General features: G+C 37.2%; 1 protein-coding gene across 12 annotated transcripts in view; it reads right to left on the reverse strand.

The window, feature by feature from the left end:
- OPHN1 (oligophrenin 1) overlaps nt 1-25,957 on the reverse strand; it is a 631,870-nt gene that overhangs the window by 236,198 nt on the left and 369,715 nt on the right. For 2 of the 12 annotated variants that reach the window (XR_014835159.1, XR_014835160.1), the window contains exon 16: nt 22,622-22,665. The exons of the other annotated variants lie outside the window; for them this stretch is intronic. The gene's annotated coding sequence lies outside the window, so the exon portion shown is untranslated. The remainder of the gene's footprint in view (nt 1-22,621; nt 22,666-25,957) is intronic. 12 annotated transcript variants of the gene reach the window in all.

Genomic DNA, 25,957 nt, shown 5'->3' on the forward strand with positions numbered 1-25,957 from the left:
TCTGAAATACATGGGATAAATCAGTAGTTTTTCTTAAGACACGAAAAAGCAGACTGGTTTTCTTTATATCACCAAGGACCTCAGGGAGGCCATCACAGTCAGTACTGGAGTTAGTAACAGAATCCTAAAATTTCAATATGTATATTACATTCTGGATCACTAGAATGAAGCACAGGTTAAAGAAGCTCAAAATATTTAGGACACATCTCTGTGACCTAGAAGAGAAATAAAAGGTAAATGAAGGAGTTCCCTTGTGGCACAGCAGATTTAGAATCCGGTGTTGTCAATAAAGTGGCTTGGGTTTGATCCTTGGCCCAGGAACTTCCACATGCCATGGGTGCAACCAAAACAAAAAAAAGTAAATGAGTTTCTAAGAGAAAAAGAAAAAGAAAAATTAAACCTATTCAAAGAAAAGACAGATTATGGGCAAGCCAGAGAAGATCAGAAGAGAGTTATAATGTACATTACAATCCAAATCATAATGCTACCTATCATTCATTTTTAATAGCTACTAGGTATTGAATGTTTAACTATATGATAAGAACTTTGCTTAGTATTTTACATACATTATCTTAAATCCTTGAAACCCTATGAAACAAATAATCTTAAATCCCATTTTACACATAAAGAAACTGGGCTTCAGAGAAGTTATATTACTTGCTAAGGACACACAATTAATAAGTAGAGGAGTATCTGAATGTAAGTCTGCACTCTCACTCATACTGCTGACTCAAGGAATACTCATTAGAAAAGTAGGATTAAAAAAAAAATCTCCAAGTGACCAAGTAACCAATAGGTGAAATGTACTGACTCCTTAGGAAGAAATTAATTAATTATTTATTTATTTTTATTTTTTGTCTTTTTAGGGCTACACTCCAACCAAAGAACATGGAAGTTTCCAGGCTAGGGGTTGAATTGGAGCTGCAGCTGCTGGCCTGTGCCCCAGCAACACCATATCTGAGCCTCTTCTGTGACCTACACCACAGCTCATGGCAACGCTGGATCCTTTAAACCCACTGAGCAAAGCTGGGGACCAAACCCACATCCTCATGGATGCTAGCAGAATTCTTAACCTGCTAAGCCATGACAGAGACTCCAAAGAAGAAGTTGATTTTTAAATATGAACATAAGAGTAATTTAGAGAAACCTATGAAAACCTATGAAAAATACAGATTTAGATATGTGGGTTAAGAATATGAGCACCACTCTGAATATAATAATTTTTTCAGACCAGGTGCATGAGTGAATAGTAAAGTCACTGGAAATAAGGTTTCTGGGAAGCAAAATATTCATATGATGCCATAGTAATGACTGATAAATTAATTACCAAATACATTTTACAGTGGGGATATCTGGTAATCACTACCTAAGGCAGGTAATCAAATTGCATCACTGGAGTGAGGGATGGAGTGGGATAGGATTGGGATCTTGGGATTAATAGATGCAAACGATTGCCTTTGGAATGGATTAGCAATGAAATCCTGCTATGTAGCACTGGAACCTAAGTCCAGTCACTTATGATGGATCATGATAATGTGAGAAAATAGAATGTGTACATGTATGTGTAACTGGGTCACCATGCTGTACAGTAGAAAAAAATTTTACTGGGAAATAACAATTAAAATAAATAAATTAATTAATAAAAATACAAAAAAAGATAAAATTTATCTGTAGAACTGATATTAACTTACTGCTTGCAGTTAAATCTGTAATTTAACAAGTTATTACCGAAAAAAAAGGAAAGAAAATTTCTCATGATATGACAAAATGAGAAGCATACAATCTCACCCATTAAGCATTCTTCCCAAAAATGTTTATGCTGATACATTCAGTCTTTTAGACCTGATTTCCAATTTGCAGGAAACAGGGGTGATAGAAGAACAAATAATATAATGATGAAGAAATGATCAGGTAAATCTAGAACATGAGAATTTTCTAAGAAAACTGGCTAGGACTCTTCCAAAAGTCAATGTCATACAAAAAAGGTAGAGGTACTATTCTAGATTAAAAGAGATTAAAGGAGTTCCCCTCATGGCTCAGTGGTTAACGAATCTGACTAGGAACCATGAGGTTGCAGGTTCAATCCCTGGCCTTGCTCAATGGGTTGAGGATCTGACATTGCCCTGAGCTGTGGTGTAGGTCGCAGACATGGCTTGGATCTGGCATTGCTGTGGCTCTGGCATAGGCTAGGCCAGTGGCTATAGATCAAATTGGACCCCTAGCCTGGGAACCTCCATAGGCTGTAGTAGCACTAGAAAAGGCAAAATGACACACACAAAAAAGTAAAAAATAAAAGAGATGAAAGATGTAGCACAAATATTTGTAAAAATGGATAATTCTGACTATGTACCTGATATTAATTATCTTATGGAATATTTTTGGGGGTAATGATATTATAGTTATATAAGAGAATTATTCTTAAGAGTTCCATGCTGAAGTATTGAAGAGTGAAGTGTGTGTGTGCATGTGCATGTGTGCGTGTGTTTGAATGTTTTATCCCTCTCTCTAATAGAAAATAAGATCTAGATATATAAATATATGAATAATATAGCTATAGATAATGTGTTAGGGACTGAGAAAGCACTTGAAAATGTGACTAAATGTCAACCAATGTAATCAAAATTGGGAGAAAATATAAGGCACCCACTAAGAAGATAGACTATTACAGAAATTTTTCAAACTTTTAGTGGAGAAAATAATAGAACACATAAGACTTAATTAAGCCAAAAAAAGATTAAAAAAGAAGAAAAAGAATACAAGGAAGTACTTTATTGAAAAAATAAAATGGTAGAACTTTTAAGTAATCACAATACATGTTATTATTCAAAATTGAGCTAAATATTTTATATTAAATATATGTATATATATAAATATAAACATAGGTGTGTGTGTATACAAGTAGAAATTACATAAGCAGTTAAGGTTATTAAATTAACAATTCTTTTAAAACACATAAAAGAGTCATACATTAATTTTCAGGAAATATATAGATTGGATTTGAAATCTAGACTTTATCAGGATTGAAAGGAATTGTAAATATAATTCTGAAGTTAATTAAAAGTGACTATTAAACTGAAATAAAATTAAGAAAACCCTTCTATTTACAATATCCTCAAAAATAATAAAATGCTTAGGAATAAATTTAATATAAAGAAGTACCAAAATTATTTCTAAAAACTGAAAAACATTGTCAAGAGAAACCTAAACAGAACAAAATTTGTTCATGGATTAGATGTGAGAAGAAGAAGAAAAAGAGAGCTCAAAGATGACTCTTTTCAGCTTGCACAAGTAAAAAAAATTACAATGGAGAAGTCTGTGGGAAGAACAGTTTTGGAAGGGTAAATCAGTATTTCATTTTAGTTTGGTTTGGTTTTTTTTAGTTTGGTTTGTTTTTTGGCCATGGCATGATGTAGGATCTCAGTTCCCAGACCAGGGACAGAACCCAGGCCAGAGCAGTGAAAGCACTGAGTACTAATCACTAGACCACTAAGGAACTCCCAGTATTTCATTTTAGACATGATAAGTTTGGGGATGTTTAATAAAAACTCAGGAAAGATGTCAAATAGAAAAAATGGCTACATGGGTCTGAAGTTCAGAGGAGAGATCTGGGCTGGAGAAATAAATCTGGGAGTCATTCCCTCAACAAATGCTTACTGAGTATCATCCCCATGCCAGGTATTGTGCTAGAACCTGTGCTCTCCAATATGGTCACCACTAGTCACATAATGGCATATTAAATGTTCAGTTTCTTATTCTCACTAGCCATATTTCCAATGCTTAATAGCCTCATGTACCTAGTTCAAATGTACCTAGGTTCAAATCCTGGCTCTAACTTCTAGAAGCTACTTAAATTTGTGCCTTACTTCATCTACACAATGGGATAATAATACAATCTAATTCATAGACATGATGTGAAGTTCAAATGATTTACATTTGCAAAGTGCTTAACACAGATAACTGCATATAGTAAGTGCTAAATCAGTGCTGTTTCTTTATGTTGTTAAATCACAGTGGCAGATTAGTTGATTATATTTTGAATGCTACCAGATGGCAACAACTGAAACTGAATCAAGAAAAAGAGTAAGAATAAATAAAAAGAAATACAAAAACTTTTACAAAAAGTCTCTGAGAATCATGTACTTGGAAGATTCGAAGCCAATGTCTTGAAGAAGGCTCAGAATTTTTCAGCATATTGTCAATATATATACCAGCGCAATTGCTATAAGTAAATATGTATAAAAAATATTTATGCTGCATACAAAATTCTTGTATAATCATATAACCACTATGAATATGAAAAGGTGTCTTTTGGGGAGAAGTTTATGTAATATGAGGCAAGATGAACTAAGACATTACAGTGATTTCCATATTTGATAGGGCAAACTGTCAATTTCCATTGTATTGGCAAAGCACAACCATAAATCTTTGGTAGATTGAATGGTTGTAGTAATACTAATGCAACCTAAATCATTAAAAATGATCATGGGAAAGAAAGAAAAGAATGGCTGATTTATAAAAAGCATCTTAGAATTTTAATTTGCATTTATTTACCTGCATAAGTTTGGGTAAAGAGTTGATTGGGGGAGTTCCCATTGTGGCTCAGTGGGTTAAGAACCCAACTAGTATACATTAGGATGCAGGTTTGATCTCTGACCTCAGGCAATGGGTTAATAATCCAGTGCTGCAATGATACAATACGTGAACCTTGTTTGGATCCTGATTTAAACAATCAAACTTTAAAAAGAAAATAAGGCAACTTAGCAAGTTTTGAATGTGATGATATTAAGAAATTGTTGTTGCTTTTAAAGTGTGAAATTGGTATTGTGGCTATGTGAAAAAAGAGTCTTTATCTTTTAATGATACGTACAGAAACACTTATGGATGAAATAAGACATTTGAAATCCACTTGAAAATAACACAGTGGGTGGAGGAAAAAGTGGGTGAGGCTCTAGCTGAAACAAGACTGGCCAATTGTTGATACTTGTTGAAGTAGGGTGCTGGATATAGGGAGGTTCAACATATGGTATTTTTTACTTCCATAAATGTTTGAAATTTTCTGTAATAAAAAGTTATTGTTTAAAAAGAACTAGAAGTTAGAGAAACCAGTAACTGTGCTTGCTTCCTAGGATGGAAACTGGGTGGTTGGGGACCAGAGGTGAAAACTTCCTTTACACAGTTTACCTTTTGTAGTTTTTAAAAGAAAAACATGTTCAGTATTTTTAGATTCCGTATATGTGATATATGGTATTTGTCTTTCTCTGTCTGACTTATCTCACTTAACATAATGCCCTCAAGTTCCATCCATGTTATCACAAATGGAAGGACTTCCTTCTTTCTTATGGCTGATATATATATATATATAAAATGTTCTTTATTCATTCATCCATTGACAACACAAGTTGTTTCCATTTCTTAACTATAGTGAATAATGCTGCAATGAACATGCTTCAGGATACTGATTTCACTTTCTTTGATTTATACATAGAAGTGGGACTGCTAGATGATATAGTAGGTCAATTTTTAATTTTTTTGAGGAACCTCCATACTGTATTCCATAATAGCTGTACCAATTTACATTCCCACAAATATTAATATAAGGATTCCATTTTATTCATATCTTCACTAGCATTTCTTATCTCTTGCCTTTTGTTTGTTTTTTGCTTTTTAGCCCGGCACCCATGGCATGTGGAAGTTCCCAGGCTAGGGGTCGTATCAGAGCTGCAGCTGCCAACCTATGCCACAGCCACAGCAATGCCAGATCTGAGACACTTCTGCAACCAATACTGTAGCTCAAGGCAATGCTAGATCCTTAACACTGAGTGAGGCCAGGGATCAAACCCGCATCCTTGTGGATACTAGTTGGGTTTGTTATAGCTGAGCCACAATGGGAACTCCATCTTTTGCCTTTTTGATATAAGCCATTCCAACAGGAATCTGAAAAACTGAACTTCTAAAATCAGAGAGTAGAATGATGGTTACCATGGACTGGGAAGTGGGGGAACTGGGGAGATATTTAAGGGTACATACTTACAACTAAGTAGATAAATAAGTTTTGGAACTCTAATGTGAAACATAGAGATTATGGTCATCAATACTGTATTCTAAACTTCAAAAACGCATTCTAAACTTCAAAAACGCTAAGAGCCTAGATCTTAACTGTTCTTATTACACAATAAGAAATGATAAATATGTGACATGATAAACGTGTTAACTAATGCCACTGTAGTAATCACATTGCAATACAGAAATGCATGAGAACAACAGATGCACAACTTAACACAATATTATATGTCAATTATATTTCAAAAAAAAGATAAAAAATGAAAAGACAAAACCTCATTGTGGGCAAGGCCATACCAAGAGAGTATATGTTATCTATTGTTGTCTCACAGGGAGGTGGTTATACATTCAAATATAGAAGACCTAGAAAACAGGGCACTGAGATATCTCTATCTGGATTCCAACCTCTTGAGGATAACTTAACTACAAAGGAAGAAGTAATAGCCTCCCTGTAGTCCACAGCAAGTACCAGCTAGCATATTTTCAGTGTGATCTTCTTTGGAAATATTTTAAATAATTATTATGAGAAAAGGGAAAAGTTAAACCCCAAGGAAATTCCCTTTGGACTTGCTATAGTTCCTTTGGAAGTCTGACAAAGTCAGATGCAACAGACTGGATATTCACACTAGAAAGAAAACCTTAGAGAAGTAACTGGTGGTGACATGAAGGAGATAAATCAGCTTGAGGCAACTGTATCTTCACAGTCACTGGACACATGTCCAAAATGATCACTCAGAATAGTTTCTTCCTTATGAAAGATGGAAAGATTGAGGACTCTAGACACCACAGGAACAATTGAATGGTCTGTCCGATGACCAATTTTAATGCTAATGGATAACACTATTTCAAAAGGGTTTATAATCAAAAAGGCAAAAACTATATCTGGTGTTGCTGTCTTTCTATACTTTCTACACTTACCACCATGTTTGACATATAGTATATATTCAATAAACATTAAACTAGCAGACTCAAGAAAGGCCTATATAAGAGGAAACACTCGGAGGCCAAAAAAAAAAAAAAAAAAAAAAAAAAACGAAGGCTCTTTATCATGCCGATTTAACAGGAAAGGAAAAACCAAAAGAGGGAGGGAAGATGAAATTGGTGACAAATAATAGAAAACATGATGTTGCTCACATAAAAGGAACTGGAGAGGTAAGAAGCCAACTTCAAATAATTAAAACTGACAAAGAGTTGGTTATGTGTCTGGACAGTCCTGGTGACAATACCAACATCTAGGCCCCTGGAAAACAGCCCTTCAGTCCTGACATTGTCCCCTGCCCGTAATATCCTCCATGGTTTTTCAAATGTTGATTAAGTATCTATTTAGCTGACTTACATCTAAGAATGCCTAGTCCATGACTTAGATGGTGCTGACATTGGACTTAGGACACAAACAGCAATCTTCAGGTTACGAATACCCTGAGCAATTCTTATAAAAGCATGTTGACATAGGTCTTACACAAATGTAAATGGACAAGTATTCAATTATTAGAAGGAATGAAACATTTTCCAAATTGGCTTTAATTTGGGGAAGGATATTTTATTGGTAAACAGCACCATCATTTTAGAAATTTTTGAAATAACAAATATTGAGATAAATTCTCCATTCTCCGCTTGATAATTTGTGATGAAGAATAAAACTAGAGAACATTTATGGTAGTAAATGTCATGTAAAAATCTGGATCTAGCAACTACTATCAATAGGACTCATCAAATAAAAAGTTTTACTTTATACATTTCCTTAGTCTCTGCTTTTGTTTCACTTTACCCCTGGGATGTTAACAAAAGTGACTAGGAATTATTTGTAACAATATTGAGAATATCTCAAATGTAATACATGTGTTAAATTTTTTCTAGGATGGATTGTTAAGGTCAACACTTGAATTGTGGCTATGCTTCTTTTTCTTTAATGAAAACCTATAATCAGATCTTCTCCATAAAAATTAAATTGTCACATGAAAATTATATTGCTTAAAAACCTGGATGAGAGAGGCACTGTTATTGGTATACATTCTTCTGCAAAGATCTTTTTTGTCATGTCTGATTTCAATTGCTTATTTTCCCCATGTTAGTAGACAGACATGGTTGGTGGCCTCTTATCTTCTACATTAAGATCCCTATAGAACAAGACTTCCCTGTAAATTCCTTTATCTTGGATTCATACTTGAAAGCTTCCTTTTCTGCTAAGGAAATCTGGACTTTCAATAAGAATTCTGGAAACCCGAGGAGTACTTACAGAACACAAGAAGATATGTTGGTATTTTTTGGAATCACAACCTATCTCTGACACATAACCAGACTGCAGAGAGAAAACTGCTCAATGCCAAGCCTTAGTAGAAACTTTCTAAAACACATGTTGTTTGTGTAACAATTTACTAAGCATAAAACCAACAAGCTGTATTGTGGGATAGAAGGTAAGAAAAATAATCTTTACAATTAAAGAGAGAAGCTCATTAGAGGAAGTGTGAGTTATGTTTAGTGGTAAAGGCATAAGTCATCAGGAGGAGGAAAAAGGAAAAGACATTAAGTGACAACGAACTGAAATTGAGTTTCTTCATCTTTGGGAAAATGATGCTTGGTGATGACAAGGGCCCATCTGCATCTGAGATAGCAAGGTTAAGTGAGGAGATAGTGAATATTCAAAAAGTCAGGCAATGGACAAGAGAACATTGCTGGGATCATACTGACAGGATCTAAAAGAGAGAATCAGTGAAGTCCAAATGAAAGAATACCTACACCTTCAGCTACTGGATGCTGACAGACATATAATCACTACTGAAATTTAAAAACCTGGTGAAAAGGACGTAAAAAGAGTCATAGACCTGACAAATCAACCTTTGCAACATTTTGGTGTTTACAAGTATCTATCATTTACCTTTGCAACATTTTGGTGTTTACAAGTATCTATCTTTTCACTTTCACTGATGGTCCCAAGAATGCTGGGATAGACAGTATGCCAACATAGCCTTATTCAACTAAGTTAATCATCTAGGGAAACTGATATAGAATTTGTATTCACATGGTGTCCAGAAAGAAGTTAACATTGCAGGCCTAAGACTGCTATCCTTAGAAAGGCCTGCTTGCAAGGGCTATCTATGGCTGGTTTTGGGGAACTTGGAAATTTGAAAGGATATCCATCATCCCTAGAACTGATAGAAGTGACTCAATGGGCCTAGACTGCCTATGAAAACACTGCAGTATACACTAAACTCCAGCTCTCCTCTGAGAATCTAGAATGTTGGTAAACGTTGGGCAGAGGTTACCTTCATGACCTGCCACCCATAAAAACTCTAGGCATTCAGTCTCTAATGATCTCCCATGGTAGACAACACTTCACGGATGCTGTCACAATTCAATAGTGGAGGAATTAAGAGCATATTGGGTGACTCTACTGGGAAAGAACTCTTGGAAATTTGTGCCAAATTTCCTCCAGACATTACCCCATGTGCCTTTTCCCCTTGCTAATTTTCCTTTGTATCATTTGACTATAATAAATCATAGCTATGAATAAGACTATATGCTGAATTCTGAGTCCTTTTAGCAAATGACTAAACCAGGTGTGGTATTTGAGACACCCAATATTTTCAGGACTTGTTCAGGGATAGAATTTCCCCTTCAATCTTTTGGTAATTCAACTGAAACTGATTAGGTGCACTGTACCATAAAGGGTGGCAATTATAGAGAGTAATATCCTAAAACAACACTGAAATTACATCACAGATATAAACATTAAGTATAAAAGTTTACAAAGTCATGCAAACAAGTTTCAGCTAAGTAAAGAAACCACAAGTTGGCATTCACATGTTAAAGATTATGAAACATATTCAACACATGAAATTAGGTGAGGTAACACATAGCATTTTATCTACAATTTGATGTATACATGTTTTAAGTGAAAAAAAGTGAAAAGGAAACATTTGGATATTAGAAATAAAATTATAAAATTATACTAAAGTTAAGAAATAAAAAGCTAGGGAACTGGGGTGTTACTCCAAGTTAATGACTCACAAACTCAGAACTTTGAAAATTTCTCTGTATTTAAATACAGAGAATAAGTTTCTCTGTATTTAAAGCTGCCTTTAGAATGACCCCACATCCCACCAGAAATCCTCTGAAAGGAATGATGTAATTCATTTCTTTTATTCAACATGTGTTTATTGAAGTTATTCTGGCCAAATGCTATTTCAAAGCACTAAAATGATAGCAGGAAATAAAGCAAAACCTCTGCCCTCATAGAGCTCAATATATGGATAATTTCATAACTCTTAACTAAATGAGTTAAAAGTAAACAAAAAAGCAGAGGAGCCTTGATCTTAGAACAAGAAAAACAAAGGTTATAGAACATTATATTGTTAAAAAGGTACAATGCTTTCCAGGTTTTCTAAGATAGTGCTGCGATGGCTAGAGACAAGTCTGAGGAAAGGCTTCCTTGATGAGGAGAGGTGGTCAGTTGGATTATGAAATAATTAGTTTTAACTGGAACAAACCGGTTCTGATTAAGAGTCCACAAAATGACATAGGAAATGGAAAGCTAATATGAATTATCCTAGAGCACAAGGTCATACAAAAGTAATTATGATGTGTATATATTGTCAAGGAGTTATGAAATGATTTTTTTAAAGAAAGAAAAAAGTTATACTGATGTTGATGAAAAGCAGCTTACATCTTGGTTAATAATCCAGATCACCTATCATGAACTGCTATTGCACTAAAAGCCTCTAGATATACATGGAACAGATTCAAAGCTGTTCACATAAAGACTCACCTTTTTCCATTCTGTTGATATTCCTTAGAATGTGTTCATTCATAAATAGCAGATGTAGCAAAGTGATGGAAACTGAGTCAAATTCAGCCTGCAGATGTTTTTATCTTTATTTTTTTTCCCCTGGCTGCACCCTTAGCATATGAAAGTTCCTGGGCCAGGGACCTGACAGCAACCCAAGCTGCTGCAGTAATAACACTGGATCCTTAACCCATTGATCCACAAGAGAACCCCCTGCAGACATGTTTTGATTGCTTTAATGATGTTTTTTTAATTGTAAAATATTTCACACATGAAGACACAAAGAAAAATATAGCAAACACTAACATACTAATGATATTTAAATATTATGACATATTTCCATTAGATGACTATTATAAATAAATTAAATTCGGGAAAGAGGATTAAGATGGCGAAATAGAAGGACTGGAGCTCAACTTCTCTAATAAAAACAACAAAATTCACAACTAAAGGCTGAGAAATCTCCACCCAAATGGACCAGAAACCTTAAAAAAGATACCCTACTCCAGAAGACAAAGAGGAGGCCACATCAAGAAGTAGGAGGGGTGATTTTGAGATATGAACAACCCCATACTTCTGGGGCAGGAAGCTCCACAGATTGAAAACTAACTGGTTCACAGAGACTCACCTACAGGATTGAGAGTTCTGAGCCCCACATCAAACCCTCACCTGTGCGGATCTGGCACTGGGAGAAAGAGCCCCTGGAGCATCTGGCATTGAAGGCCAGTGGGGCTTGTGCACAGGAGCTCCATAGGACTGGGGGAAACGGAGACCCCATTCTTAAAAGGCACACATGGACTTTCATGTGCACTGGGTCCCAGGGCAGTGTGAGGTCTCCATAGGAATCTGGGTCAAACCTGACTGCAGTTCTTGGAGGACATCCTGGGAAAACAGGGGTGAATGTGGCTTGTTGTGAGGGACGGAAAATGAAAGCAAAACTCTCAGCAATATTCAGCAGCTTGCCTTTCTCTGGAGGTGGCCATTTTGGGAAAATATGGCCCTACCCATCAGTCAGCTGAGAAGGCCCAGGGCAAACAATTCAGGTGGGATCACAGCTGCACCCCTCAGTAAACAGGCTACCTAAAGACCCCTCAGGCACACAGCTGCCTCTAATTCCACCCAGAGACTAACCCCCACCCACCAGAGGGATTAAAATCAGTTCCACCTACCAGTGGGCAAGCATCAGCCCCTCCCATCAGGAAGCCTATAGCAAGCCCCCATACTGACTTCAGCCACAAGGGAGGCAGCCACCAGAAGTAAGAGAGGCTACAACTCTATTATCTGTAAAAAGGTCACAGCAAAAACCTATAAAAATGAAAAGACAGAGAACTATAACTCAGATGAGGGAGAAAGGAAAAACCCCAGAAAACCAGCTAAGTGATCAGGAGATTCTCAGCCTCCAGGAAAAAGACTTTAGACTGTTGATGCTGAAGAAGATGCAAGACATTGGAAATAAACTGGAGGCAAAGATGGATAACTTACAGGAAACACTGACCTAAGAGATACAAGATATAAAACTTAAACAAGAAGAGATGCAAAATACAATAACTGAAATAAAAAATTCACTAGAAGCAGCTAACAGTAGAATACAGGAGGCAGAAGAACGAATAAGCGAGGTGGTGGACAGATTACTAGAAATTACGGATGCAGAACAGAAAAGAGAAAAAAGATTGAAAGGAAATGAAGAGAGTCTCAGAGAATTCTGGGACAATGTGAAATGCACCAACGTCCATATTATAGGGGTGCCAGAAGGAGAAGAGAGAGAGAAGGGGACAGAAAAACTATTCCAAGAGATAATAGCCAAAAACTTCTCTAACATAGGAAAGGAACCACTCACTCAAATCCAGGAGGCACAACGAGTACCATATAAAATAAACCCAGGGAGGAATACACCGAGACACATGTTAATCCAACTGACCAAAATTAAAGATAAAAAAAATATATTGAAAGCAGCTAGGGAAAAGAAAAAAATAACATACAAGGGAATCCCGACAAGGTTATCGGCAGATTTTTCAGCAGAAACTCTGCAGGCCAGAAGGGAGTGGCACCACATACGTAACATGATCAAAGGAAAAAACCTCCAACCAAGATTACTTTACCCAGCAAGGATCTCATTCTGATGTGAAGGAGAAATCAAAACCTTCACAGATAAGCAAAAGTTGAGAGAATTCAGCAACACTAAACCAGCCTTACAACAAATATTAAAGGAACTTCTCTAGGCAGAAAAGAAAAGACAACAACAGGAAACAAAAATACCACAAGTGACAAGGCTCACCAGAAAAGGTGTATATATACAGTAAAAATATGAAATCATCCATGCACAATTATACCACCAAAATCAGAAATCATGAGAAGAGGTGGGTACAAATGCAGGACACTGGAGATGAACTTGCAATTAAGAGACTGACAAGTTAAAACAATCTCATATACATATAGACTCTTATATCAAAACTTCAGAATACCTGTAAACCAAAAATCTAAAATTGATACACAAACAAGGAATCTCTGGAGAAGAAATATATCTCATAGTAAATAAGTGCATAATCCACCATGAAGGGGGTCATTTGACATCATTCTTGGAATGCTCAAGTCTTCTTAGATCTGATTCTGATTTCCTCTCCATTAAAGAATTTATGATAATTATAATTAAATAATGCAACTGTACAATTAAAAAATAAATTAATTAATTAAATGACTCATTCTATTTACAAGATAACAGCTATTATGCTCATCACCCCATGCACATGCACACAAGCACATGCATTCACACACACATACACGTCCATAATATTTTGCCAGTCCTTAAATCTTTATCCAAACGGCAATAAAATATATGAATCCTTCTACAACTTATGCTCTTTGCTCCAATTATGGTTCTGATATTTATACATGTTGATATATCCTACTTTAGTTCAAGAGTCAGGAAAATTATTATGCTTGGGCCAAAACTTGGTGCCTGTTTTTGCAAATAAAGTTTTATTGTAACACAGCCACATATTGTTTACATATTGTTTATGGCTGCTGTCTAAATAGTTTACATATTGTTATGGTTGCTTTCTAACTACAGAAGCACAGTTGAGTAGTTAAGACAGAGACCATATGTCCATCAATATCTAAACTATTTACTATTTGATCCTTTGCAGTAAGAATTTGCCAAATCTTTTAACAGTTTTTTCACTGTAATCACTGCATAATATTTCACTGTATAAATTTACAGCATGATGATAAACATTTTCTTTCTTCAATTTTTCACTATTTTTAAGAACCTCACTGTGTGAATTTTTCTTTTCCAGACTATTTGTGTTGTCATGTATCCTTAGTGCTGCTGTGGACATAAAATGTACACTGAACTTAACCTTTTGAAATATATTGAGTCAAAAAGTACTATATCAAGTCAAAAGCCTGATCTAAAAAGGGCTTTCCAACATCTGATAGCTCTAATGGTAACAAGCAGAGTATGAAATTAAAAAAAAAATGAAAGTGAAAAGGAACAATCTGAGACTATAAAACAGTTTTGAGTTTATGATGAAACTAAAGAAAAAAGGCAACTTTACCATGATCTGTATTGTATAAAATAGACCTTTCAAAGTACTTGTAAAGAGGGAGTTCCCATTGTGGCTCAGTGGAAACAAACCCAAGTAGAATCCATGAGGATGCAAGTTTGATCCATGGCCTCATTTGGTGGGTTAAGGATCCAACATTTTTGTGAGCTGTGGTGTAGGTTGCATATGTGGCTGGGAATTGGCATTGCTGTGGCTGTGGCTGTTGCCAGCAGCTATAACTTTGATTCAACCCTTGACCTGTGAACTTCCAAATGCCACAAGTGCGGCCCTATAAAGAAAAAAAAAGCAGTTGTAAAGACTATAATTACTAGGAAATAATCATTGTAAATGTAAAGAATTTATAAGTCAATAAAAATAAAAAATCACAAAGGGCTATAAAATATCATGAGGAATATATCAAATCCCAGGCCTTACATCGACTACACACAATAACCATTATGTCTAGGGCTCATGATACTTTTGAAGGTTCATAAAATGTTTTAATTTCTTTTTTTAATTTTTTAATTTTTATTTTTTATATAATGATTTTTTTTCCATTATAGCTGGTTTACAGTGTTCTGTCAATTTTCTACTGTATAGCATGGTAACCCAGTTACACATACATGTATATTTTCTTTTTTCTCCTTTTATCATGCTTCATCATAAGTGACCAGACATAGTTCCCAGTACTACACAGCAGGATCTCACTGCTTATCCATTTGTGAAGTAAGTCAGAAAGAGAAAGACAAATACTATATGATATCACTTATATCTGGAATCCAATATATGGCACAAATGAACCTTTCCACAGAAAAGAAAATCATGGACCTGGAGAATAGACTTCTTTTAATTTCTTTTAAAATGAAAAGAAAATATTAATATAATCCAGTCTGTATAATACTTGTCTTCATACAAGTCATAAAATACAACTTTTAATATTTTTATGGAACAAGTGACTTATGAAAGCAAAAGATCATAGGGCCCCTGAAAACGAGTGTAGCCCTGCAGATGCCTTGTGGAAGTTCCCTAATTCAGGAATATTATTATGAATAATAACATAGCCATATTTGAGATCTTGATGATTATTAAGAATCTGCCAGACTCACTCCACTAAACAATTACTTGCTCCTAGAGCTTTTGCCTCGAAACTTGTACAACTTTAATAATTGTCTTGGCCAAATGAAAAAATCATCACATATGCTTACCTTTCCAAACCCCTTGCAAAAAATCAAAGCAATTATTTTTATATCCTTGAGTGGCAGGTTCTAGTGAATGTAGAAGAAACCAGTTTATGAGAATTTACACCAAAATTTTAGCCAGCACGCATTAAATTAAAGTCCAGGCATATTGTTCATGGAAGGTATGAAGCCACTGACCTGAAGCATCAGAATTTTCCATAAGTACAATTTTTCTTATATTCTCTCTATATGTATGTATCCTGTTCCCTTCAGTTGTAATGGAAGTGGAATTTATCCGTGGAATGCAAGAATAGTTTGACATACACAAATCAATAAATGTGATACATCATATTAACAAAATAAAAAGTGAATGTCATATGATCATTTCACTACATGTAGAAAAAAGTACTGGACAAAATTCAATACACTTTCATAATAAAAACTCTCAACCAACTAAATATAGAAAGTAACTCAATATAATAAAGACCATATAGGAAAATCCCACAGTTGACATACTCAACTTCAAAAACTAAAGGTTTTTTTCTCAAAGATATGGGGAAAAATGAGGATGCCAACTCTTACCAGTTTTATTTAAAATAGTATCAGAAGTACTAGATGAGGAGTTCCCATTGTGGCACAGTGGAAACAAAACCAACTAGGAACCATCAGGTTGCAGGTTCAATCCCTGGCCTTGCACAATGGGCTAAGGATCCAGCATTGCCATGAACCGTAGTGTAGGTTGCAGACACGGATCAGATTCTGTGTTGCTGTGGCTGTGGCATAAGCCGATGGCTACAGCTCTGATTCGACCCCCAGCCTGGGAAACTCCATATGCCATGGGTGTGGTCCTAAAAAAGACAAGAGAAAAAAAAAAACAAAGAAGTACTAGATGAGAAATTATGCAAGAAAAAGAAATGAATGGCATCCTAAAAAAAGGAAGTAGGAAAATTGTCTGCAGATGAAAGGATCTTATGTGAAGAAAACTTTGACTCCACCAAAAAAAATTAGAACTGATACACTAATTAATTTAAGTTGCAGGATACAAAATTAATACCCAGAAATTTCTAGCATTTCTATACACTAACAATAAGAAAAATTAGAACACAATCTTATGTACCATCTCATCAAAAAATAAAATAAAATACCTAGGAATAAACATGTCTAAGTAGACAAAAGACTTGTATTTGGAAAAGAATAAGACACTGATGAGAGAAATCAAAGATGACACAAACAGATGGAAACATCTACTGTGTTCTCAGGTTGGAAGGATAAACATTTTTTTTCTTTTTTTTCTTTTTCTGGGGGGGTCACAGCCATGGCATATGGAGGTTCCCAGGCTAGACATTCAATCAGAGCTTTAGCCTATGGCCTGTGCCACAGCCAGGGCAACATGGGATCTGAGCCATATCTGTGAACTACAACACAGCTCACAGCAATGCCAGATCCTTAACCCACTGAGTGAGGCCAGGGTCTGAACCTATGTCCTCATGGGTACTAGTCAGATTTGTTTCTGCTGAGCCAAGACAGTAATTTCAGAATCAACATTGTTAAAGTGGCCATACCGATCAAGGCAATCTATAGATTTGTTGCAATCTCTATCAAATTACCATTGGCATTTTCACAGAACTAGAACAAAACTTTTAAAATTTGTATAGAAACATAAAATACACAAAAAGAGCCGAAAATACTTTGAGAAAGAAGAACAGAGTTGGAGGAATCATGCTCCCTAATATCAGATTTTCCTACAAAGTCACAGTCATCAATACAGTATGGTAATGGCACAAAAACAAATATAGATCAATGGAACTGGATAGAAAGCCCAGAAGTAAACAAACACATTTATGGTCAACTAACCTATGAAAAAGGAAGCAAGAATATACAGTGGAGAAATGAAAGTTTCTTCAATAAGTGTTGCTGGGAAAACTGGACAGCTACAAGGAAAAGAATGAAATTAGAATACAGTATAACTATATACACAAAAATAAACTGAAAATGGATTAAGCGAGTTCCCGTCATTGCGCAGTGGTTGATGAATCCAATTGGGAAGCATGAGGTTGTGGGTTAGGTCCCTGCCCTTGCTCAGTGGGTTAATGATCCGGCGTTGCCGTGAGCTGTGGTGTAGGTTGCAGATGCGGCTTGGATCGGGCATTGCTGTGGCTCTGGCGTAGGCCAGTGGCTACAGCTCCAATTCGACCCCTAGCCTGGGAACCTCCATATGCCACAGGAGCAGCCCAAAGAAATAGCAAAAAGACAAAAAAAAAAAAATGGATTAAGACTTAAATGAAGCAATTGACAAGGGATTAATTTCCAAAATATACTAACATCTCCTGTAGGTGTTAATATAAAAAAAAATCAAAAAATGGAAAGAAGATCTAAATGGACATTTCTCTAGAGAAGACAGACATATGGCCAAAATGCACATGAAAAGATGTTCAACATTGAAAATTATTAGATAAATGCAACTCAAAATTGCAGTATCACTTAACACCAGTCTACAAATAGTAAATGTCACAGAGGGTGTGGAAAAAAGGGAAAACTTCTATACTTTTGCTGGGACTGTAAATTAGTGAAGCCAGTATGGAAACAGTATGGAGGTTCCTCTAAAAACTAAATATTGATCTACTGTATGATCCTACAATCCCAACCCTGGGCATATATCCAGAGAAAAATATAATTAACAAAGATACATGTACCCCAATGTTCACTGCAGCACTAGCCAAGACATGGAAGCAACCTAATTGTCCACTGACAGAGGAATGGACAAAGAAGATGTGATAACACAAGGAAAAATAGCCAGTAATATACTTCCTTTGAAAATGCCTAGATATTGAATTTGTAGAAAGTTATTTTAAATATATTCAAAGAAGTAAAGAAAACCCTGTTTTAAAGAGTAAAGAAGGTTTGATGGCAGCGTCTCCTCAAATAGTATCAATAAACAAAAGAAATTATTTTTAAAATCATTAAATGAAAATTTGGGAGGTGAAAATACCAAAAAACACAATAAAATTTCATAAGATAAGCACAACAGTATATTTATGTTGGCAGAAGGAAAAATTTGCACAGTTGAAGATAGACTGATAGAAATTATGCACTATGAAGGAGAGAAAAATATAATGCCAAAAAATACACAGAGATTTAAAGAAATGTGAGACACCAATATATATGAAGTGGAAGTATCAGAAAAAAAAGAGAAAGAATGGAGTAGGAAAATGTATTTAAAAATAATGTCTGGTGGGGTGCTCTAGTAAGATGACAAAAGAGTAGGACATGGAGCTCACCTTCTCCCCAAAATACATCTACATGTTAAATAATTCTCAAAAAACATCTAACTGATTGCTAGAAGACCTCAAACTTTAGAAAGGGCAAGAAAACTTTAACATAACTGGATAGGAAAAATGAAAAAAAAAAAAAAACAGAAAGAAAGGGACTGGGATGGGACCAGGTCCCCTGAGAAGGAGCCATGAAAGAGAAAATGTTTCCTCACATAGAAAGGCCCCTTATCAGGGTGGGGGAACGATCAGCCAGAACACAGGGAGAGCTCTGGAGCCTAAGAGGAGAGTATAGCAATGGATCAGTGGAGGATAATGTGGAGAAAGCCCTGCACAGATGGCTGGTGCTACTGCTTGGCACACACTAACCTGAGATGTGCCACATGCATCTGCTGGGGCGGGCAGGGGCTGGATGCTGAGGCTAGGGTCAGATCTGGGGAGAGGCCTTGGGTTGGCTGCATGGAGCCAACCTGAGAGGTCCAGGGTGTGGTGCATCACAACCAAGGGAGTGCATGAAGAAGCACTGGAGAACCAGAGAGGCACGGCACTATTGTTGAGGGGCATGAGAAAGGAGGTGTTGGGACCACCATAAGAGCTTCTCTTCCCACCTTTAAAGGTGCTAAGGTGGCAGAGCACAGCTTGTGTGAGCTCTGGGGGCAGGCGTGAGCTGCTGCTGCAATCACAGACTTCAGAGGCAAGCACAAACCACTGCCTCCACTGAACACCTTGCAAGTGGGTAATGGTCACTGTCCCTACCTTCCCTGGAGAATGCACATACTGCCACTGCCACAAAAGGTCCCAAGACCAGGCACTGACTATTGACCCTGAATACCTCGGAGCATGTGTGGGCTGCACAACTGCACACCCATTATCAAGGGGATAACAGCCAGCAAACTCTGAGGAAAGGTGGCAAGCATCCAACCCAAAAGCAGCCCTCGGACCAAAAAATGTTAAACCCACACAAGCTATGCATGGATGCACCCACATATATAAAAAACCCTCTAAGAGTAAGAGAAATACAAACAGAAATGAAAAAGTAGAGGACCACTCCCATTTGAAAGACCAAGAGAATTCACCGGAAAGAACAAACAATGAAACAGAATACTTCAATCTAACATCAACTTCAAAAAGGAGGTAATGAGAATACCTAAGGAATTAAGAAAACCTATTGACAAATAAATGCAGATTATTGTAAAAAGGAACTTAAAACTATAAGGAAGTGCCAAGAAAAATTAGAAGCCTCATTTTCAAAGGCAAAAGCTGAGGTAAAATCAATGAACAGCAGAAAGAATAATGCAGATGAATAAGTGATATGGAAGATAGAAAAATAGAAACTAATCAAAGCAGTAGGAAGAAAATCAAATAAAAAAAGAAAACAACATAAAGAGAACTACAGGATGATATAAAGCATGGTAATCTGCACATAATAGGGATTCTAGAAAGAGAAGAAAGAGAAAATTGTATCAAAAATGTATTTGAAGAAATTGTGGCTTAAAACTTCCCAAACCTAATGAACAAAATAGATATCCAGATACAGGAAGCATAGATGGTCCAAAATAAGATGAACGCAGACATTCCAAGACATATTCTAAACAAAAAAATGTCAAAAATTAAAGATAAAGAGAGGATTCTAAAGGCAGCAAGAGAAAAACAAAGAGTTAATTATAAGGGAACACCTATAGACCAACAGCTGATTTCTGGTAGGAGAAAAACATCAACTAGTGTAGCAGTACCTGTAAAACCACTCCTTACAACTGAGTAGCTATATATGCATACTCAGCCATAAAAAAGAATAAAGTCATGCCATTTGTGATAACATGGATAAACCTTGAGGGTATTATGCTATACGAAATACTTCAGACAAAATAATTTCACTAATGTATGAAATCTTAAAAAAAAAAAAAAACAGGAGAGGAGACAAGATGGCGGAAGAGTAGGGGGACATGCTTGACCTCTCCCACAAACACAAAAAAAAAAAAAAACACATCTACAGGATAAATGACTCGCACAGAACAGCAACCAATTGCTGGTAGAACCTAAACTCCAATAACAGCAAGAAATTTGTGACATTACTAGGTAAAACAAGAGAAAAGAGGAGAGTGAGAGAAGGTGAATCCGAGCTGGACGGGCACTCCTGAAGGGGAACTGTGGAGGAGAAAGGGATCCCGCACCCTGGAAAGTCACCTACTCGGGGGAAAGATCAAACAAACCGGAGGAATCTCCAGATGCAGAAAGAGTGTAGCAGTAAGTTGGAGTTCTGAAAAGCAGATCAAGAACTGAACAGACCATCTAAACTACGGGCACAGTCACCAAAAATTGAGATACCTGGGTGGGGGCTGGGCACCAAGACCTTGGCTCCGAAGGTTAGTCCCCAGGAAAGGGCTGGGGGGGACGGGGTGGAGCAGAGACTGCTTGGGAGGTCTAGAAACAAGTCTTTCAAATTTGACGGGGCAGAGACTGCCTGGGAGACTAGAAAACAAAGCTGTCGCAGAGGAAGGGAGCAATACTCTAGGGGCGGGGAAGTGGAAAGCCACATCAGAGGGAACCTGGGAGAAGAGCCTGGTCTGCATCCATGATGGGGAGGGGAGAGAAGGGGTGGGTCCCCATAGAATACTCCCATGCCACAGCAAGCTTACCGGCCGGCTAGCTAGAAGAAAGCTGTGCTTCCCAGTGCATCCCCTCACCCTACCCCGGCCACCCCTATGTACTCGCTGGACCTGGGGCTGCCTGCCATCCGGGAGGGCTGGCCTCAACAATTGCCTAAAGTCTACCACCACAGGGGCTGTCCCAGCACAGGCCTGCTTGCCCTTTGGAGGGGCTACAACCCTGCAGAACAGCACCAAATACCACCAGCCCCCTAGAAAAGGCCCGCAGCCCAGAAAAGCTAGAACAAGCCTAGCGAGGCTGTGAAAAGATCTGCCTAATTCTTGGACAGTCTTTTCGAGTCAGCCAGTCCTGGGGAAAAGCCTCTTGGGTTTCCAGTGGCACAGCTAGCCACCCAGGCCATCAGGGGGAGCCGAGCTCTTGCGGATCAGCTGCATAGGACTGCCAGATCCAGGCAGGACCCCTGAAGCCCAGAAAAGCTACAATAAGTCTGGCCAGGCCATGAAAAGATATGCCTAATTCTCGGACGGTCTTAGTCAGGCTGCCCTGGGGAGGAGCCTCCTGGCTTTGCAGCAGCCCAGCTAGCCGCTCCAGGTCTCGGGAGGAGCTGGAGTTACGCGGAACAACAGCACAGGACTGCCAGCTCCTGGCAGGAACCCCTGCATCCCAGAAAGCTACAACAAGCTTGGCCAGACTGTGAAAAGATCCGCCTACATTCTCAGACCGTCCTTCTGAGTTGGGATAACCTAGGGAAGAGCCTCTTGGGTTCTCCGCGACCCAGATAGCTGCTCCAGCCCCCAGGGGGTGATGCACTCCTGAGGAACAGCTGACCAACACCGCCAACCCCCTGCAAGAACCCCACAGCCTAAAAACACCAGAGCAAGCTCTGCATGAGCAAGTGAAATCAGCTACCATCGTGGTGTGGACCTCCCAGTCCTGTCTGCCCTCAGGAAGTCCTCCTTTGCTTCAAAGAAACACTGTTAGCCCCATCAACACTCCACAAAAGCCACACTGCCTCAAAAAAAAACTTACCAACAACGCCAGCCCTCAGGAAACATTCCACGGCAGTGACAAGGCAAACACTGCCCAATCACGGAGAGTACAACTCCCTCAGGAGAAAGAAAACAACAAGCAAGATGAAGAAGCTGAGAAACCACCCCCAGTCAAACCAACAGGAGAACTCACCTAAAACAGTCAGCAATGAAACAGATCTCTGCAGTCTGACAGACCTGGAGTTCAAAAGAGAAATAGTGAAAATACTGAAGGAATTAAGAGAAGATATGAACAGTATTGCAGACACCCTCAGAAAGGAACTAGAAAATATAAGGAGGAGGCAAGAAAAACTAGAAAATTCATTGGCAGAGATAAAAACTGGACTAAGGGCAGTAAAAACCAGAATGAATAATGCAGAAGAATGAATCTGTGATATGGTAGATAGAATAATGGAAATCACCCAATCAGGTCAGCAGACAGAAAACCAAATCAAAAAACTGGAAAGCAATATAAGAGACCTATGGGATAATACAAAGTGGGCCAATCTACACATAATAGGAATTCCAGAAGGAGTAGAAAAAGATAAGGGAATGGAAAATATATTTGAAGAAATTATCGCTGGAAACTTCCCAAATCTAAAGGATACTGGGTTCAAGATACAGGAATCACAGAGGGCCCCAAACAAATTGAACCCAAATAGACCCACACCAAGACACATCATAATAAAAATGGCAAAAGTTAGTGATAAAGAGAGGATCCTAAAGGCAGCAAGAGAAAAGCAGAATGTTACCTACAAGGGAACCCCCATAAGAATATCAGCTGATTTCTCTACAGAAACACTACAGGCCAGAAGGGAATGGCAAGAGATATCTAAAGTGCTCAAAGGAAAAAATATGCAACCTAGAATACTCTATCCAGCAAGAATATCATTTAAAATAGAAGGGGAAATAAAATTTTTTTTCCAACAAACAAAAGCTAAAAGAATACAGCAACACAAAACCCAGGTTAAAGGAAATATTGAAAGGGCTTCTCTAAACCGAAAAGAAAGGAAGGAAAGGGAAGAAAAAAGAAGAAGAAGAAGAGGAAGAACTAGGACTGAGGAAACTGCAATCAGAGAACAGTCACTCAAATAAGCCAGCATACAGATTTAATCATGAACATGCTTCAAACAAAATAATATTAAAAAGAAAAAAAAAGAGTCATCAAAACCATAAAATGTGGGCAAGGGATGTTAGGAAATAAATAGACCCTTTTTGTTTGTTTGTATGATTCTCTTCTTAATTTTAATATAGTAATGAAGTGTTTGAACCTACAGGACCGTCAGGCTAAAACACACAATTATAGGAAGGGGTTAGCATACTTAAAAAAACAGGACAACCACAAGCCAAAACCAAATATTTCATTCGGAAAAAATGAAAAAAAAAATACTCAAACAGATAAAAACAGGAGACGATCCAACCAGAAATGGAAGAATGGAGAAGCATAGAAACAACTGTAATACGAGGTTCAAAATGGCAATAAATAATCATCTATCAATTATCACCTTAAATGTCAATGGACTTAATGCCCCAATCAAAAGACACAGACTGGCTGAGTGGATAAAAAGGCAAAAACCTTCAATATGCTGCCTACAAGAAACTCACCTTAGGACAAAGGACACATATAGATTGAATGTGAAAGACTGGGGGAAAACATTTCACGGCAATAGACATGACAGAAAAGCAGGAGTTGCAATGCTCATATCAGACAAAATAGACTTTAAAACAAAAGACATAAAGAAAGACAAAGAAGGACACTACTTAATGATTAAGGGATCCATCCAAGGAGAGGAAGTTACTATCGTCAACATATATGCCCCAAATACAGGAGCACCCAGATACATACAACAAATATTAACAGACATAAAGGGAGATATTGATGAGAATACAATCATAGTAGGAGACCTAAATACCCCCCTCACATCAATGGACAGATCCTCTAGACAGAAAACCAATAAAGCAACAGAGATCCTAAAGGAAACAATAGAAAAGTTAGACTTAATTGATATCTTCAGGACACTACATCCAAAAAAATCAGAATACACATTCTTCTCAAACGCTCATGGAACATTCTCAAGAATCGACCACATATTGGGACACAAAGCTAACCTCAATAAATTTAGGAGCATAGAAATGATCTCAAGTATCTTCTCTGACCACAATGCATGAAATTAGAAATCAACCATGGGAAAAGGAAAGAGAAAAAACCTACTACATGGAGACTAAACAACATGCTACTAAAAAACCAATGGGTCAATTAGGACATCAAGAAGGAAATTAAAAACTACCTTGAAACAAATGATAATGAAGACACAACCTCTCAAAATCTGCGGCAAGCTGTGAAAGCAGTGCTCAGAGGGAAATTTATAGCACTACAGGACTTTTTCAAAAAAGAAGATCCCAAATTGACAACTTAAGCCTCCACCTAAACGAATCAGAAAAAGAAGAACAAAAGAGACCTAAAGCCAGCAGAAAGAAGGAAATTATAAAGATCAAAGAAGAGGTCAATAAAATAGAGACTCAAAAAACAATAGAGAAAATTAATAAAACCCAGAGGTGGTTCTTTGAAAAGGTAAACAAAATTGACAAACCCCTGGCCAGACTCACTAAAAAGAAGAAAGCAAGAACCAAAATAACCAAAATTATAAACAAAAAAGGAGAAATCACAACAGATACAGCAAAAATACAAAAAAAAAAAAAATAAGAGAATACTATGAAAAACCATATGCCAACAAGTTTGACAATCTGGAAGAAATGGACAATTTTCTCGAATCTTACATCCTGCCAAAACTGAATCAAGAAGAAACAGACCAACTGAACAGACCAACCACTAGAAATGAAATTGAAGCTGTCATAAAAACACTCCGTACAAATAAAAGTCCAGGACCAGATGGCTTCACAAGCAAATTCTATCAAACATATACAGAGGAACTGGTGCCCATCCTCCTGAAACTCTTTCAAAAGGTTGAAGAAGAAGGAATACCCCCAAAGACATTCTATGAGGCCACCATCACCCTCATTCCAAAACCAGACAGAGATACCACCAAAAAAGAAAACTATCAGCCAACAACATTGATGAATATAGACGCAAAAAATCTCAACAAAATCTTAGCCATCCGAATCCAACAAGATACCAAAAAGATCATACACCATGACCAGGTAGCGTTCATCCCAGGTTCACAAGGATGGTTCAACATACGCAAATCAATCAACATCATACAACACATTAACAAAAAAAAAAACTCAAATTAATATGATCATCTCAATAGATGCAGAAAAAGCATTTGACAAAGTCCAACATCCATTCATGGTCAAGACTCTCACCAAAGTGGGTATAGAAGGAACATTCCTAAACATAATCAAAGCCATTTATGATAAATCCACAGCAAATATAATCCTCAATGGGGAAAAACTGAAAGCCTTCTCACTCAAATCTGGAACTAGACAGGGATGCCCACTCTCACCACTGCTCTTCAACATAGTTTTGGAA

Source organism: Sus scrofa, chromosome X, assembly GCF_054392235.1.
Source record: "Sus scrofa isolate SSC_HxYL_T2T_F1_AM1 chromosome X, Sscrofa_HxYL_maternal_Yorkshire_Landrace_v2.0, whole genome shotgun sequence".
NCBI classification, from domain to species: Eukaryota; Metazoa; Chordata; class Mammalia; order Artiodactyla; family Suidae; genus Sus; species Sus scrofa.